We start from the raw sequence: 13,706 nt of genomic DNA on the forward strand, positions 1-13,706 counted from the left end.
TGGGAAGCCTGTCTGGGAGGGATGGGGACTTCTTCATTGTGTTCAGTTTTATCTTTGAAAGAGTCACCCTGTGGTTGGGAGTAGCTCTAATTGGTTCCTTCACATCCATAACACTGAGTTGTACTCAATAATTTTTTATTTTTAAAATTTGTTTATTTACCTCATTGCAGTGGCTTCACTTAGTGTGGAATATGGGCTCTAGAGCGCAGGCTTAGTAGCTCCACAGCATGTGGGATCCTCCCAGACCAGGGATTGAACCCATGTCTCCTGCACTGGTAGGCAGATTCCCATCCACTATGGCACCAGGGAAGTTCCTCAATTATTTATTATTATTATTTATTTATTTGTATTTATTTTTGGCTGTGCTTGGTCTTCCTTGCTCCCCCGGGTTTTTTCTCTAGCTGCCGTGAGTGAGGGGGCTACTCTCTAGTTGCAGCGCTCAGGGTTCTCATTTCGGTGACTTCTCTTATTGCAGAGCACGGGCTCCAGGCTCTCAGGCTTCAGGAGCTGCAGCACGTGGGTTCAGCTGTGTGGCTCCGGGCTCCAGAGCACAGGCTCGGCGGTTGTGGCCACGAGCTTAGTTGCTCTGAAGCATGTGGAATCTTCCCAGACCAGAGATCGAACCCATGTCACCTGCATTGGCAGGCAGATTCTCATCCACTGTACTTGGAAGTCCTCGATTATTTTTTTTTAGTTGTAGTCAACTATTTTTTTTATATAGGTACACTGTGAACTATCTCTATGGGTAGTTTTTTTTTTTTTTTAAGTTTAGGTGTTTTTAAAGACAAAAAAATGATGCTAAACTATAGTAAAAGTGTTAAGAACATTAGTTCTAGAGGTAGATGAACTGTGTTTGAATCCTGACTATAATTTAGCAGAAATCTTGAGTAAATGATCAAACGTTTCTGAGCTCTCAGTTTTTCGAAAGTGGGGGAAATAATAACACTTCATAGAATTGTTATAAACAAAAAGCAAAGTCCGTAAAGCACATAGAACAGTGCCTGGCATAGGGACATCTTTTCTCTTCTGAGACTGCATACTGGGAAGTTCCCTAGTGACCTGGTGGTTTCAGCGCTTTCACTGTCATGGGCTAGGTTCAGGCCCTTGTCAGGGAACTGAGATCCTACAGTCTAAGTGGTGCCACCAAATCCAGAATAAATGATGGTGGGTATTATTTTTCCACTTGTTGAAGTTCCAGTCCAACTGCTGACTTTATTTAACTTCAGATTCTTCCAGCAGGATCTTGCTTAATATACAGGAATTGAGGAGACAGAGCTTTATTCACCAAGTGTCATCATCCTCTCAGAAATTGCCTTCCTGGTGACTTCCCCATAAATTCTTCCATAAATTCATCCAAGGAAAATGTAGTATGTGGAGTGGGAGCCTCCCATCTAGAGAATAGGTGGGAAATTTAGAGCCTTTAAGCAACTCGGAACTGGGTTGCCTTTGAACAAATGTCAATCATTGAATTCATCCAGTAAGCAGGTGAGGCAGAGTAGAAATTTTCTAATCCCCCATCTACTCTCCTCTAAGACTGCGTACTAGAGAGTTCCCTGGTGGTCTAGTGGTTAGCATTTAGTGCTGTCACTCTCATGACCTAGCTTCAATCCCTCAGTCAGGAAACTGAGATCCTACAAGCTGAGTGGTACAACCAAACAAACAAATAAGCAAAAACACAAAAAAGACCACAAACTAGAGATGTTACCCTTGACATGCTATTTAAAATGTGCTGTTTTCACAGTGGCAGCAGACTCTCTGAGAGACACACACAATTCCACAGGCATGATGGATGTAGGAATCAGGGTTCTAGACATTCACTCATTCAACAAATGCTTATAGAATAACTGTGGGACACAACGGGGACTGTTTTAGGCAGATGGGATACAGCAATGACTGATTAAATGTATCAAGACTTGTTTTCTTGCCCAGCATATGATCTATCTTGGTGAATGGTCCATGTGCCTGCCAACAATCATGATGAGTATTACTTATTGTCATCCCAAATTCACAGTGGAGAAAAATTAAACATGCATTTAGATTCCCTTCCAGATAATAGGTGGCGACACTGAGATTTTTTTTTTTTTTACTCTAACACTGAGGTTTTTTTTTTGTAATTTATTTTAATTGGAGGCTAATTCCTTTACAATACTGTGGTGGTTTTCGCCATACATTGACATGAATCAGCCATGGGTGTACATGTGTTCCCCATCCTGACCCTCCCTCCCACCTCCCTCCCCATCCCATCCCTCTGGGTCATCCCAGTGCACCGGCCCTGAGCGCCCTGTCTCATGCATCCAACCTGGACTGGTGATCTATTTCACATATGGTAATATACATGTTTCAAAGCTATTCTTTCAACTCATCCCACCCTTGCCCTCTCCCACAGAGTCCAAAAGTCTGTTCTTTACATCTGTGTCTCTTTTGCTGTCTCGCATATAGGGTCTTTGTTACCATCTTTCTAAATTCCATATATATGCATTAATATACTGTATTGGTGTTTTCCTTTCTGACTTACTTCACTCTGTATAATAGGCTCCAGTTTCATCCACCTCATTAGAACTGATGCAAATGCGTTCTTTTTAATGACTGAGTAATATTCCATTGTGCATATGTACCACAGCTTTCTTAACCATTCGTCTGCCGATGGACATTTAGGTAGCTTCCATGTTCTGGCTATTATGAACAGTGCTGCGATGAACATTGGGGTACATGTGTCTCTTTCAATTCTGGTTTCCTCAATGTGTATGCCCAGTAGTGGGATTGCTGGGTCATATGTCAGTTCTATTTCCAGTTTTTTAAGGAATCTCCACACTGTTCTCCATAGTGGCTGTACTAGTTTGCATTCCCACCGACAGTAACACTGAGATTTTGAACCCAAATTCTGACACCATAATCTGAGCTGTTAACTTTCTCTTTTACATACGAAAAGGAATATAAGAATTATTTTTTAAATTTTATTCATTTTGCTTCAGGTAAAGTCAACAAATTTCTAATCATGGGTCCTTCAATAATAATATTTACTTTGTTTCTGAGTCATGAAGATTTTCATTAAATAATGCTCATTAGTGGATAATAGTGATTAATACTACAATGAGTTGCCAAGAAGGAATATTTGACTAATTTTGTTACAATTTATGATTATGTAAAGTGATTACAGTCAGCATTACATCATTTACCATCTAACAAATTTAATTTGGCTACTGATGTGTTTAGGTTTTAAGGCTGTAGTTTCTTTCTGAACATTTTCAACTACTACCTAAATAGGTACACTATTATGTAACTGTTAAAAGAGCACAGTTTTCAGATTTTCTAATGTTATGAGCATTGTTTGGAAAATTTACCTAAATTGAACAAAAATTTTACACAATATTCCAATAGAAATTTAGTTTAGTATTAAGTTAAACCACATTAAGTTGCTTTTGTAGTTTAATATGATCAACTATTACCAGTTTCATATAGCTGCAGTTAAAAAAAAATCATGATATTCCATATGCCTGAATACAGAAGCAACTAGAGTGTAATCTACCTGAAGACAGGGATTTGGGAGTTTTGTTTACTATTGTTAGCACGGGAAGCACTTAGAAAATGGCTGTTGAATGAATGAATTAGGAAAGCAAACAAACCATAGTAACTAATCTTCTATACTAACATGTCTTTGGGTTTAGGTTTAAAATGGGAATAAGAAAAATAACAGGTATTTTAAGTTAGTCTCTTGAAATGATAAAAAGTTTAAATAGCTAATTTACATGTGAAATGAAGACACGTTCACATGAAAACTTGAACATGAAGGTTTATAGCAGTATTATTTAAAATAATAAAAAAGTGGAAATAACTGAAATGTCCATGAACTGATGAAGGTTTAAATAAAATGTGGTGCATCCATGCAATGGAAATTTATTGAGTCATAAAAAGGAATGATGTACCGGTAGGAACTACAACAGGAAAAAAACTTGAAAACATCATGCTGAGTGAAAGAATTCAGATAGAAAAGGTCACATATTATACTAACAGTTCATATAAAATGTCCAGAATGGGCAAATCAAAAGAGACAGAAAGTATCAATAAATCAGTGGGTGCCAGGGTTTAGAGACAAGAGGAAATGAAAAGTGATAGACCCAGGTTTCTTTTTGGGTGATGAAAATGTTCTGGAACCAGTGGTGATAATTGTACATTACAAATATACTGAATCCACTGAATTGTATATATGTGTTAAAATTAAGGGTGAATTTTACAGTATGTAAAATACATCTTAATTTTTTAAAAGTGGGGGAAAATACTAAGTTCTCCTCTACAGAACATGTCAAAAGTACACTATAAAATAATAGACATGTGTTTATAAATGTAAGAGTATTAGGAAATGTTCCCTTGTTTAATTATAAACCAAGTGGAATGTTTGGAGATTTCAGTAATCTGACAGGGAACCTTAAGAGGATTAACTTGACTTCCCGTGTTAACAATACTAATTTAAACTGCATCATTCAAAAACTACCTAGTCATACAGTAGTAATTGTAGCAATGACTTCCACAAAAAACACCAATTAGATTAATTACTCATTAAGGCTGTCATTTTTTAATACCTTATATTTATATAACCCTTTTACTTCCTTAAGATTTACTGCCTTAAGATTTAATGTATGGGAGAGTCACATCTCTAACCATTTAATTAGAGGCAGGGAAGTGGGTGGAATTGGACTGAAATTTATTAGCAATGCTGACATTCCAGGTTGGAACACAAAGTGAAGCAGGACTTAAGAAACCTAAATTCTAGCCTTCTATACGAACTCAAATAGCAAGAACTGAAACTGCCCCATTCAGCAGTGCATTAAAAAAAAGTGAAATACACCATATAGATAAGTGTACACATCGTTAAGTGTAGACTCTGAGTTTTCCTAAATTAAACACTCCTTTGGGAACAGCCCCCAGAAGAAATGGAACAGAGACACAGAACTAGGGCTTTTTTTTTTTTAAACCCTTAAACCAAAGAGAATATTCAAATCGTTTAAAACCCCTGAAGAGCAGACTCTCAGTTCTGTCAAGTTAAACGTAGGGAGGAAGGGCAGAGAAGCCTGAAATGGTAATAATGTAAATCGTAGCATACCCTTAATTTTGATGGCGAATTTACCATCACCAGTATCTACAATACTTCCAACCACATTGAACCACTCTTGAGTGATGGTCTTTTTCGGGATCCAGATATTTAGAAGCAGTTCCTAGATTTACGCAGAACTTGTGAAAATCTCCCACATCTAGCTGCTTCTTTTCCACAAAAGTTTAATCAAATCTTTGAAGCAGGAAACTTTTGTGTCAGGTCGTGTCTTTCCTGCCGAAGTGCTGAGCACCCTAGAACACTTCAGGAGGAGCAGTCTCTCCAGATTTCACCCGCCAAACATTCCGCAGTCGTACCCGAAGAGCTCCGAGAGTCTCTGGGATAGTCCGGAACCCCCCTTCACCAGCCGGGAGCCCGAGCCCCTAGCCCCCGCCACCCCTCTGCTCTCCGTCCCCGCCCACTCGGACCGAAACGCCGCGCTGTTCCTTTAAGGCCAGACGCCGCAAGGGTGTGCGGAGAAGGGCCGGTTCTTCCCGCCTCCTTTTGCACCGCTCCCTTCCCCCTCCCATCGGAGTTTCAGGTGAATGGGTCACAGAGGGTGGAGGCCGCCATACCACTCCTCCTCCCTGGCGTCCACCTCCCCCTTTCTGCTTCTTCAGGCGGAGGCGGCGGGACTCGGGGGAGAGCTAGCCGGAACGCCGAGGAGCCCGCGCGAGGAGCCGCAGGTGGGGCTCGCGGGCGCCGGGCCGCGGACTTTCCGCCCCGGGCCGGGAGTTGGTGCGCATGCCCGGGGGGCAGGGGGGCAGGGGGCAGTCGGGCAGGGTGGGCGGGGGGAGGAGGGGGAGCGGTGGAGGACGAGGAGGCTCTGTCCCCGGCGGAGTCCCGGCCGCGCGCAGCCTCTCTGCTGGGCGGCAGGTGCGCCCTCCAGGTAAGCGCGCGCCTGGGCTCCGGCCGGCTAGCTTCGCTGAGAGGAGGTGAGAGCTGGGCGCGGCGCCGGGGGCCCCAAGGCCCCTCCGTGCACTGTATAGTGGGGAGGCGCGGGGAGAGGACGCCCCGCGGTGGTTTCGGTGGCGGTTTCGCTGCAGGCTTGGGACTCGCGGCAGCCGGAGAGGCGCGGGGCGGCGAAGAGAGCCGCTCCTGGCCAACTCGGAGCCTGTCTCCTGGGTCGAGGGGCTGCTTGGAGCCGCCCATCTGTTCTTTCCGCTGAAACGATTCAAGCCACCACCAGTGTCTAGGCGGCGTGGGCAACTTTTCGCTTTCTGAGGGGCCGGCGGGAGATTGGTGACCAGCGAGAATCCTGCGATTCTCTAGGCTGCAGTTTTTTGTTTTGTTTTGTTTTGTTTGGAGAGGGGGGTCCCTGAGGAGAGAGCCTGAGCTTGAGGGCTGAAACTAGGGGTGCCGCTTGCTGGCCCGGGCGGGGCGGCTCGGACTCCGGGAGGAATCTGTTGTTATCCGCCCCCATTTCACCCCTCTGGGTATCCCAGGTGGAGAAGGGATGGCCGGGTTTAATCCGTGCAATATTCCTGGAGTCCTGGGGTGGGCCGATCGGCTATTTTCAACCCCCTTGTGGGAGTTGTAGGAGCCCGCGTCGATTTAAGCTGCTGGGGCGGGGATTTAATTTCGAATGAAGCTGTACTTCCAGGGAAGCCACTCAAGCTTGGGATTCTTACCCTTGACCTAAAGGCCGCCGCCAGGTGGGCGGACCAGCCTCGGGCCGTCCCTGCTCACCCAGCTAGGACGCGTCTGCCCGGGGTGCTCCTGGACACCGGCACGTGCTCCTAGCCGGAGCGCCGGACCCCGGGTCTTGCGACCTCGGGCAGGGCCGGCCCCGCGCGCCGCCGACACGTTGCCTCCGTTGGAGCAGTTGTGCCGGGCAGGTGGGATGAGGGGTCAAGATGCCCCTTGCAGTTGGGAGAGCAGCCCCGAGCCCCTCGTCTCATGTCCCAAGTGAAGCGATGGAGTCGGGGGAGAGGGGCGGCATCCTGGAGCTGGCCGGGCAAAGTGCCCGCCTGGGCAATAACCTGGGACGGGGAGGAGGCAGTCTTCCAGGTTAGTGTGTGGCCCTCACGCACAACAGGTGTCTTATTGAGATCCCGGGAAAAGAGAAACCCTGCCCCATTAAGGAACTGGTCCCTTTTTTTGTGATTGAAAACTAGTTCTTCCCAGACGGAGGTCGATTTCTCAAACTTTTAATGTATTCCCTGGTGTAGCACTGTTTCTTTTGCACTGTACACATTTAATATTTTCTCTCCCTGGTGTTTTAAAATAGGCATTTTAAAAGGTGGCGCCACAGTAATTGGTATCTCCGCAGACAAAGCAGCAGCACTGTTGTTTTTTGTCGTTTTGCATTTATTTGGTTACTCGGCTCCTCTTTTGTTAGAGTGTGGAGGCGAGGAGAGGGAGATTTCCACAACTTCTAGGAAATTTAGGAAAGTGATGAGCATCGCCTCCTGTGTGTGAGGCACTGTGAAAACCTTTTGTACTTTATGCCGTTTAATCATCCCAGCATCTCTAAAAGCTAGGTCTTGTTAGAACTCCATTTTAAAACTGAGTAAACACCAGGGAAAGTAAATATATATATATATATATATATATATATATATATATATATTTAAATATTTATTTATTTGGCTGCACTGGGTCTTAGTTGTGGCAAGCATCTGGTTCCCTGCCCAGGGATGGAACCCAGGGAGGGTTAGCCACTGGACCACCAGGTCCATACCGTCTGGGACGGTATGTTATTAAAGGGACAGTTCTTGATATTCCAGTGGAGAACCAGATTTGGGGAGTTTTTCTGGAATTCTCTACTTTTGACTAGTCCCTATGGCCTCATATAAGTGTTCCCCATCTTGCTTGATGTAAAGGTAAAACCTGTTTTCTTCTAAAGATAATGCTGTAATTTCTTATCTTTGAAAATGATGGAAGATTGCTTTCAGATGCATAAAGTAACTGATCCTATGTCGGTTCACCTTCCCAAGGAGGGACCTCCCAGAAGAAAGTTTTCTTTAGCTGCATTTCAAGGCTTCCGTGATTAGAATATTTATTGGACTTTTTCATCCACATTACTATATATAGAACTAATGGAGTAAAAAGACCAGCATCACACCTTTTAAAAAAATTTGCCCCCAGGGTTGCAGCTGTTCTGTAATTTCGTGCTTTCCAATCTTGAATGTGGTGTGAATCACATTGAGGATCTTATGAAAATACAGATTCTGATTCATAGGTCAAAAGTGGAGCCTGGAATTCTGCCTTTCCAACAAGTCCCCGGGTGATGCCTGTACAGTTTTTTCTCCCTTTCCCTTATACTGTAAGCACTTAACTACTTTTGTGGAATTTAAGGATTGTATTTGAAGGTGTTAGGTACATGAGGAACTTCAGGCATTCACTGCTGGATTGAAATCCCAACTCTAATATGGGCTATTGTTTTCTAAATCAAATATTGGTTGCACATCTCTATACCAGGGACTAGATCTAGGGATCAGGAATAAGAGTGAAGATCAAGACAGACATTTAAGTTTTTGGGAAGGTGGTATTCCTTTTGGACTGGAGAAGATTGTAGTTTTAAAAAAAGAAAACAAATAATTAAAGGGGAAATTTGCTCTGAAAATAAATTGGTGGATGGGGTGAGATATGGGAGGACATCTCTGAGGAGGTGAAATTTGAGGCAAGAGCTGATACAGGAAACCCTCAAGATCACGGCCCTCCTTGAGTTGACACCTTTATTCTAGGTAGTGATTTTCAAAATGTATGGTGTGGTTAAAAAGTCATCTAGAGAGCTTATTTAAAATGTGGTTTCTGACACAGAGCTAGTCTATTTCAAAATCTAATTCAAAATTTTAGATCCTTTACTAACGGTATGCCTATAACCTAAATAGAATCATTTAATATCAACTTTAAAAACACCTTAAACGCAGATTCATGAAAGGGATGTGATCGAAAAGGAACTGCCCTTAAATACAATGTTTATTTATTTTTACTTTTTGACAGTTTGCTTTAAAGAGTAATTTTGAAGCACAGCATTTTCAGGTCTTTTTGTCTTAGCTCAGTAATCTACTAAGATTATTTTGGCCAGTAAACATTTTAATAGAGAGAACTTTTTATTTTATTTTTTTTACCATCAACTGGCTTTAAGTTTAACATACTCAGTAAGGGTCAACTCCAAATTGTCCCTGATTCCGTCCAATTCAACTGTTTGCCAGAGCCTGTGGCTTTTCACTTCTCATTTTACTTTTTCCTTCACTCAGCATACACTTATTGTCCAGATACTGTTCATGTGGCTGTGCTGGGCATTGGGCAACATTCTTGGACCTCTTTTTCCTATGGTCATGGCCTTAGAACTTGTCATAGGCTGCCTTGAAAGAGCCCTTAGAAGTCTTGCCGTCCAGTGTCCTGCCTCTACCTCTCCAAATACCAAACAAGCTTTGCATGAACAGCATGAGGTCAAATTGTTATTTGTTGTTTTGGGAGGGTGTATGGAGAAACTTCCTAACATTGAAATGAAAGCTGACCCTCTGGAGTTTTTTGTTTTTTTTTTCTTTCTTCTTAAGGAACTCTTTCTAGGGCCACAAAGACAGCTCTTCAGCTCTTTGAAGGCTACCATAGTGGACCTAATGTTGAGTGCTCCAGGCCAAACATTTCCTGTTTTTCCAGTCATTTGTCCTAAAACGTGGTTTTTCTAGATCTTTAACAATCTAGTCTACCTCCTGAAGAGCTACCCAGTTGGAACAAGATGTTCAAATTTCAGGGTTCTACGGGGGTTTGTTTCTTTTTAATAACTGTATCATTCCTAGATCTAAGCACTAACTGTAAATAATGCCTGAGCTTGGAATAACTTGTTAGCTTTGTTGAAATTCTGATCAAGGAAATGCACTTGTTTCCTGCACGAAGTCTTAGTTGCTGCATGTGGGTTCTAATTCCCTGACCAGAGATCTGGCCCCGGCCAGCCGTCTGCTTTGGGCAGAGTCCTAACCACTGGACTGCTAGGGGAAAAAAGTGAAAGTGGATCAGTCGTGTCCAACTCTGTGTGACCCCATGGGCATTGCAGGAGAATTCTTTACCGTCTGAGCCGCCAGGAGAGCCCAGACTGCCAGGGAAGACCCAAGGAAATGCACTTTTAAAAATGAGCACTAACTGTAAATAGTGTAAATAAATAATAATGTAAATAATAATGTAAACTGTAAATAATGTTCATTATTTACAGTTAGTGAGTTACTAAGCCAGATTTCCCTTATCTAGTACTCAAACTATTTTTTTAAATTGAGTTGTATATTTTTAAAATGATTCATTCGTGCCACCAATATTTGAAAATGAATACAGTACACGTAAGTGCCTAAACACTGGAATTTCTCACTTTCAGAATAATCATCTTGCTGAAAATGCTTTTTGCTCATCTTCTTTAATACATTATCTTACCTACTACCCCATCTTCTTTAATACATTATCTTACCTACTAACCCATCCCAAAGAGGATTATCTTCCTCTTTGACTCAGGAAGTTAGTGATGCTCACAGAAGAGAAGAAGGACTTGTCCTCTCAGATTATGAACCTTTTGAAACCACCTGGTTTGTTTTACTCCATTATTCCAGCCTTATTGTAGCCAATGAGTTACTTATCCTTTCCAGTGTCTTGTCAACTGCAAATTTGGATACACTTGTCCATGTTGTCTGGGGTCCTGACTAGAGACCTCCCTGCAGGTGGACACGAGTGGTGCATTCATTCATCCTAATTAGGCTCCATTATTCAGCCCAGTAGGAATCTGCTCACCCACCTTCTGTACCAGGGGATGTGTCCAAGAGTCTCAGGATTCTCTCTGCATTCCCCTCATCTACCAATCTGGTAACCTTCTCAAAAAAGAAAATGAAGTTAATGTGCCGTGACTTCTTCTTAATGAACTTTCTGAAAGTATTCACTTCACAATTTGAAATCTCCATTCTTAGTGGAGACAAGACAGCTATGCTCTGAATCCAGGCAATGGTTTGGAAAGCAAAATTGTCTGGATTTTTGGTGAAGCTTAAAACTGCAGCCTGAGTCTGCATTTAGAATTTTCAAAAGCTACCGTTGAGCCTGGAATTTTTGGCGTAATCTTGACTGAGGGACACCTAGCTATAGAAGAGGTAAGACTCTTCCGAGGTCAGTGTGCTAGTGTTTGATGCTCAGCTTCAGAAATAGGGTGCCATATTTAATAGTGTTTAAATTCAGTTTTCCTTAGTTCTTTTTCTAAGCATCAATTAGGAAGACAGTAAATCTGGACTTTTTCTCTTTCATAGCACTGTCATATTTTGACCTAAATTGCTTGTCTGTGTGTGTGTGTTTGGGTGTTAGTTACAGAGCCATATACACTTATGATTTGTGTATTTTTCTGTTATATGTCAACAAAGCAGTGTTTAGAAATAGAAGAATGTGAAGAAGTTGTCTTCTCTCACTGTGTTTGGAAAATTATGCTAATCATGTTGGTGTTACTAACATTTAGTATACTTCATCTTTGAGATTTTACCGAAATATATTTGGGCAATATTTTATTGAGAAATTTGTGATTGACTGTTCTTAAGGGTGTGGAGGATATTTGCTGTTGATTTTAAAGACCAAGTTTAAAGAGTTTGAATTGATTTACTATTCTTAATGTAATATATGATTACACAACCCTTTTGTTTGAAAAAGAAAAAATATGAAAGACTTTCAGGTTATAGATCTTGCTTGCTCATGTCCTTCCTCCCGTCCGCCCCCAGGCCTCTGGTTCTTTCTTGCTAGGTCTTCCCTGTTATCTCCACACTGCACTTCATCACACAACCCTAAATAATGCCTGCTGCAGATGCTGTTTTCTTGGTGCATTACCTTTGGGAGAACTTGGTCTCACCTTAACTTCCACAGGCGGCTGTGGTGCTGTGGAGGTACTTAATAAACACTTATTGATTAGGTGAAATTGCCTCTCAGATGTTCAGGGATTTTTGCTTTGAGGGATTTTAGAACAAAATTATTCTACTTTTCTCTTAGTGAACAGGACTCTTTAATACAGTGTGTTTGATGTTTTTTCTTTGTTGAAAATTATATTCCATTTTGAAGACTAGCAAAAGGAGATAAGGGGGAAATGTCCACCATCCTAGCATTCTTAGATGCTTTTGTAACCCTTTTAAATGACAGAAGAAGCATACTTTTAAACCAGACTATGCTTTAGTTTGAGCATTCTTTGGGATTGCCTTTCTTTGGGATTGGAATGAAAACTGGCCTTTTCTAGTCCTGTGGCCACTGCTGAGTTTTCCAAATTTGCTGGCATATTGAGTGCAGCACTTTCACAGCATCATCTTTCAGGATGCTTTCAGCTGGAATTCCATCACCTACACTAGCTTTGTTTGTAGTGATGCTTTCTAAGACTTACTTGACTTCACCTTTCAGGATGTCTGGCTCTAGGTGAGTGATCATCTGGGTGATAATCTCGTGATTATCTGGGTCATGAAGATCTTTTTTGTACAGTTCTTCTGTGTATTCTTGCCACCTCTTCTTAATATCTTCTGCTTCTGTTAGGTCCATACCATTTCTGTCCTTAATCAAACCCATCTTTGTGTGAAATGTTCCCTTGGTATCTCTAATTTCCTTGAAAAGATCTCTGGTCTTTCCCATTCTGTTGTTTTCCTCTATTTCTTTGCATTGATCTCTGAGGAAGGCTTTCTTATCTCTCTTTGCTATTCTTTGGAACTCTGCATTCAAATGGGAATATCTTTCCTTTTACCCTCTGCTTTCCGCTTCTCTTCTTTTCACAGCTATTTGTAAGGCCTCCTCAGACAGCCATTTTACTTTTTTGCATTTCTTTTCCATGGGGATGGTCTTAATCCATCCCCCTGTAATGCTCAAAATTCTCCAAGCCAGGCTTCAGCAATACGTGAACCATGAACTTCCGGATGTTCAAGCTGGTTTTAGAAAAGGCAGAGGAACCAGAGATCAAATTGCCAACATCTGTTGGATCATCGAAAAAGCAAGAGAGTTCCAGAAAAACATCTATTTCCGCTTTATTGACTATGCAAAAGCCTTTGACTGTGTGGATCACAATATGCTGTGGAAAATCCTGAAAGAGATGGGAATACCAGACCACCTGACCTGCCTCTTGAGAAATCCATATGCAGGTCAGGAAGCAACAGTTAAAATTGGACATGGAACAACAGACTGGAAAAGGAGTATGTCAAGGCTGTATATTGTCACCCTGCTTATTTAACTTCTCTGCAGAGTACATCATGAGAAACGCTGGGCTGGAAGAAGCACAAGCTGGAATCAAGGTTGCCGGGAGAAATACCAATAACCTCAGATATGCAGATGGCACCACCCTTATGGCAGAAAGTGAAGAGGAACTAAAAAGCCTCTTGATGAAAGTGAAAGAGGAGAGTGAAAAAGTTGGCTTAAAGCTCAACATTCAGAAAACTAAGATCATGGCATCTGGTCACATCACTTCATGGCAAATAGATGGGGAAACTGGAAACAGTGTCAGACTTTATTTTTGGGGGCTCCAAAATCACTGCAGATGGTGATTGCAGCCATGAAATTAAAAGATGCTTACTCCTTGGAAGGAAAGTTATGACCAACCTAGACAGCATATTAAAAAGCAGAGACATTACTTTGCCAACAAAGATCCATCTAGTCAAGGCTATGGTTTTTCCAGTAGTCATGTATGGAT

The 13,706-nt window shown here is 42.1% G+C and overlaps 1 protein-coding gene across 4 annotated transcripts in view; it reads left to right on the forward strand.

Moving 5' to 3' along the window:
* The first annotated feature begins 5,590 nt into the window (after nt 1–5,590).
* Nucleotides 5,591–13,706, forward strand: part of OCLN (occludin) — a 49,630-nt gene continuing 41,514 nt past the window's right edge. Inside the window, exon 1 of one of the 4 annotated variants that reach the window (XM_070476788.1) lies at nt 5,591–5,772. The gene's annotated coding sequence lies outside the window, so the exon portion shown is untranslated. Of the gene's footprint in view, nt 5,773–5,888; nt 6,022–6,888; nt 7,097–13,706 lie in introns of those variants that run through there. The other 3 variants (XM_070476789.1, XM_070476790.1, XM_020915490.2) reach the window with 3 other exon arrangements.

This window comes from Odocoileus virginianus, chromosome 14 (assembly GCF_023699985.2).
Source record: "Odocoileus virginianus isolate 20LAN1187 ecotype Illinois chromosome 14, Ovbor_1.2, whole genome shotgun sequence".
Classification (NCBI taxonomy): Eukaryota; Metazoa; Chordata; class Mammalia; order Artiodactyla; family Cervidae; genus Odocoileus; species Odocoileus virginianus.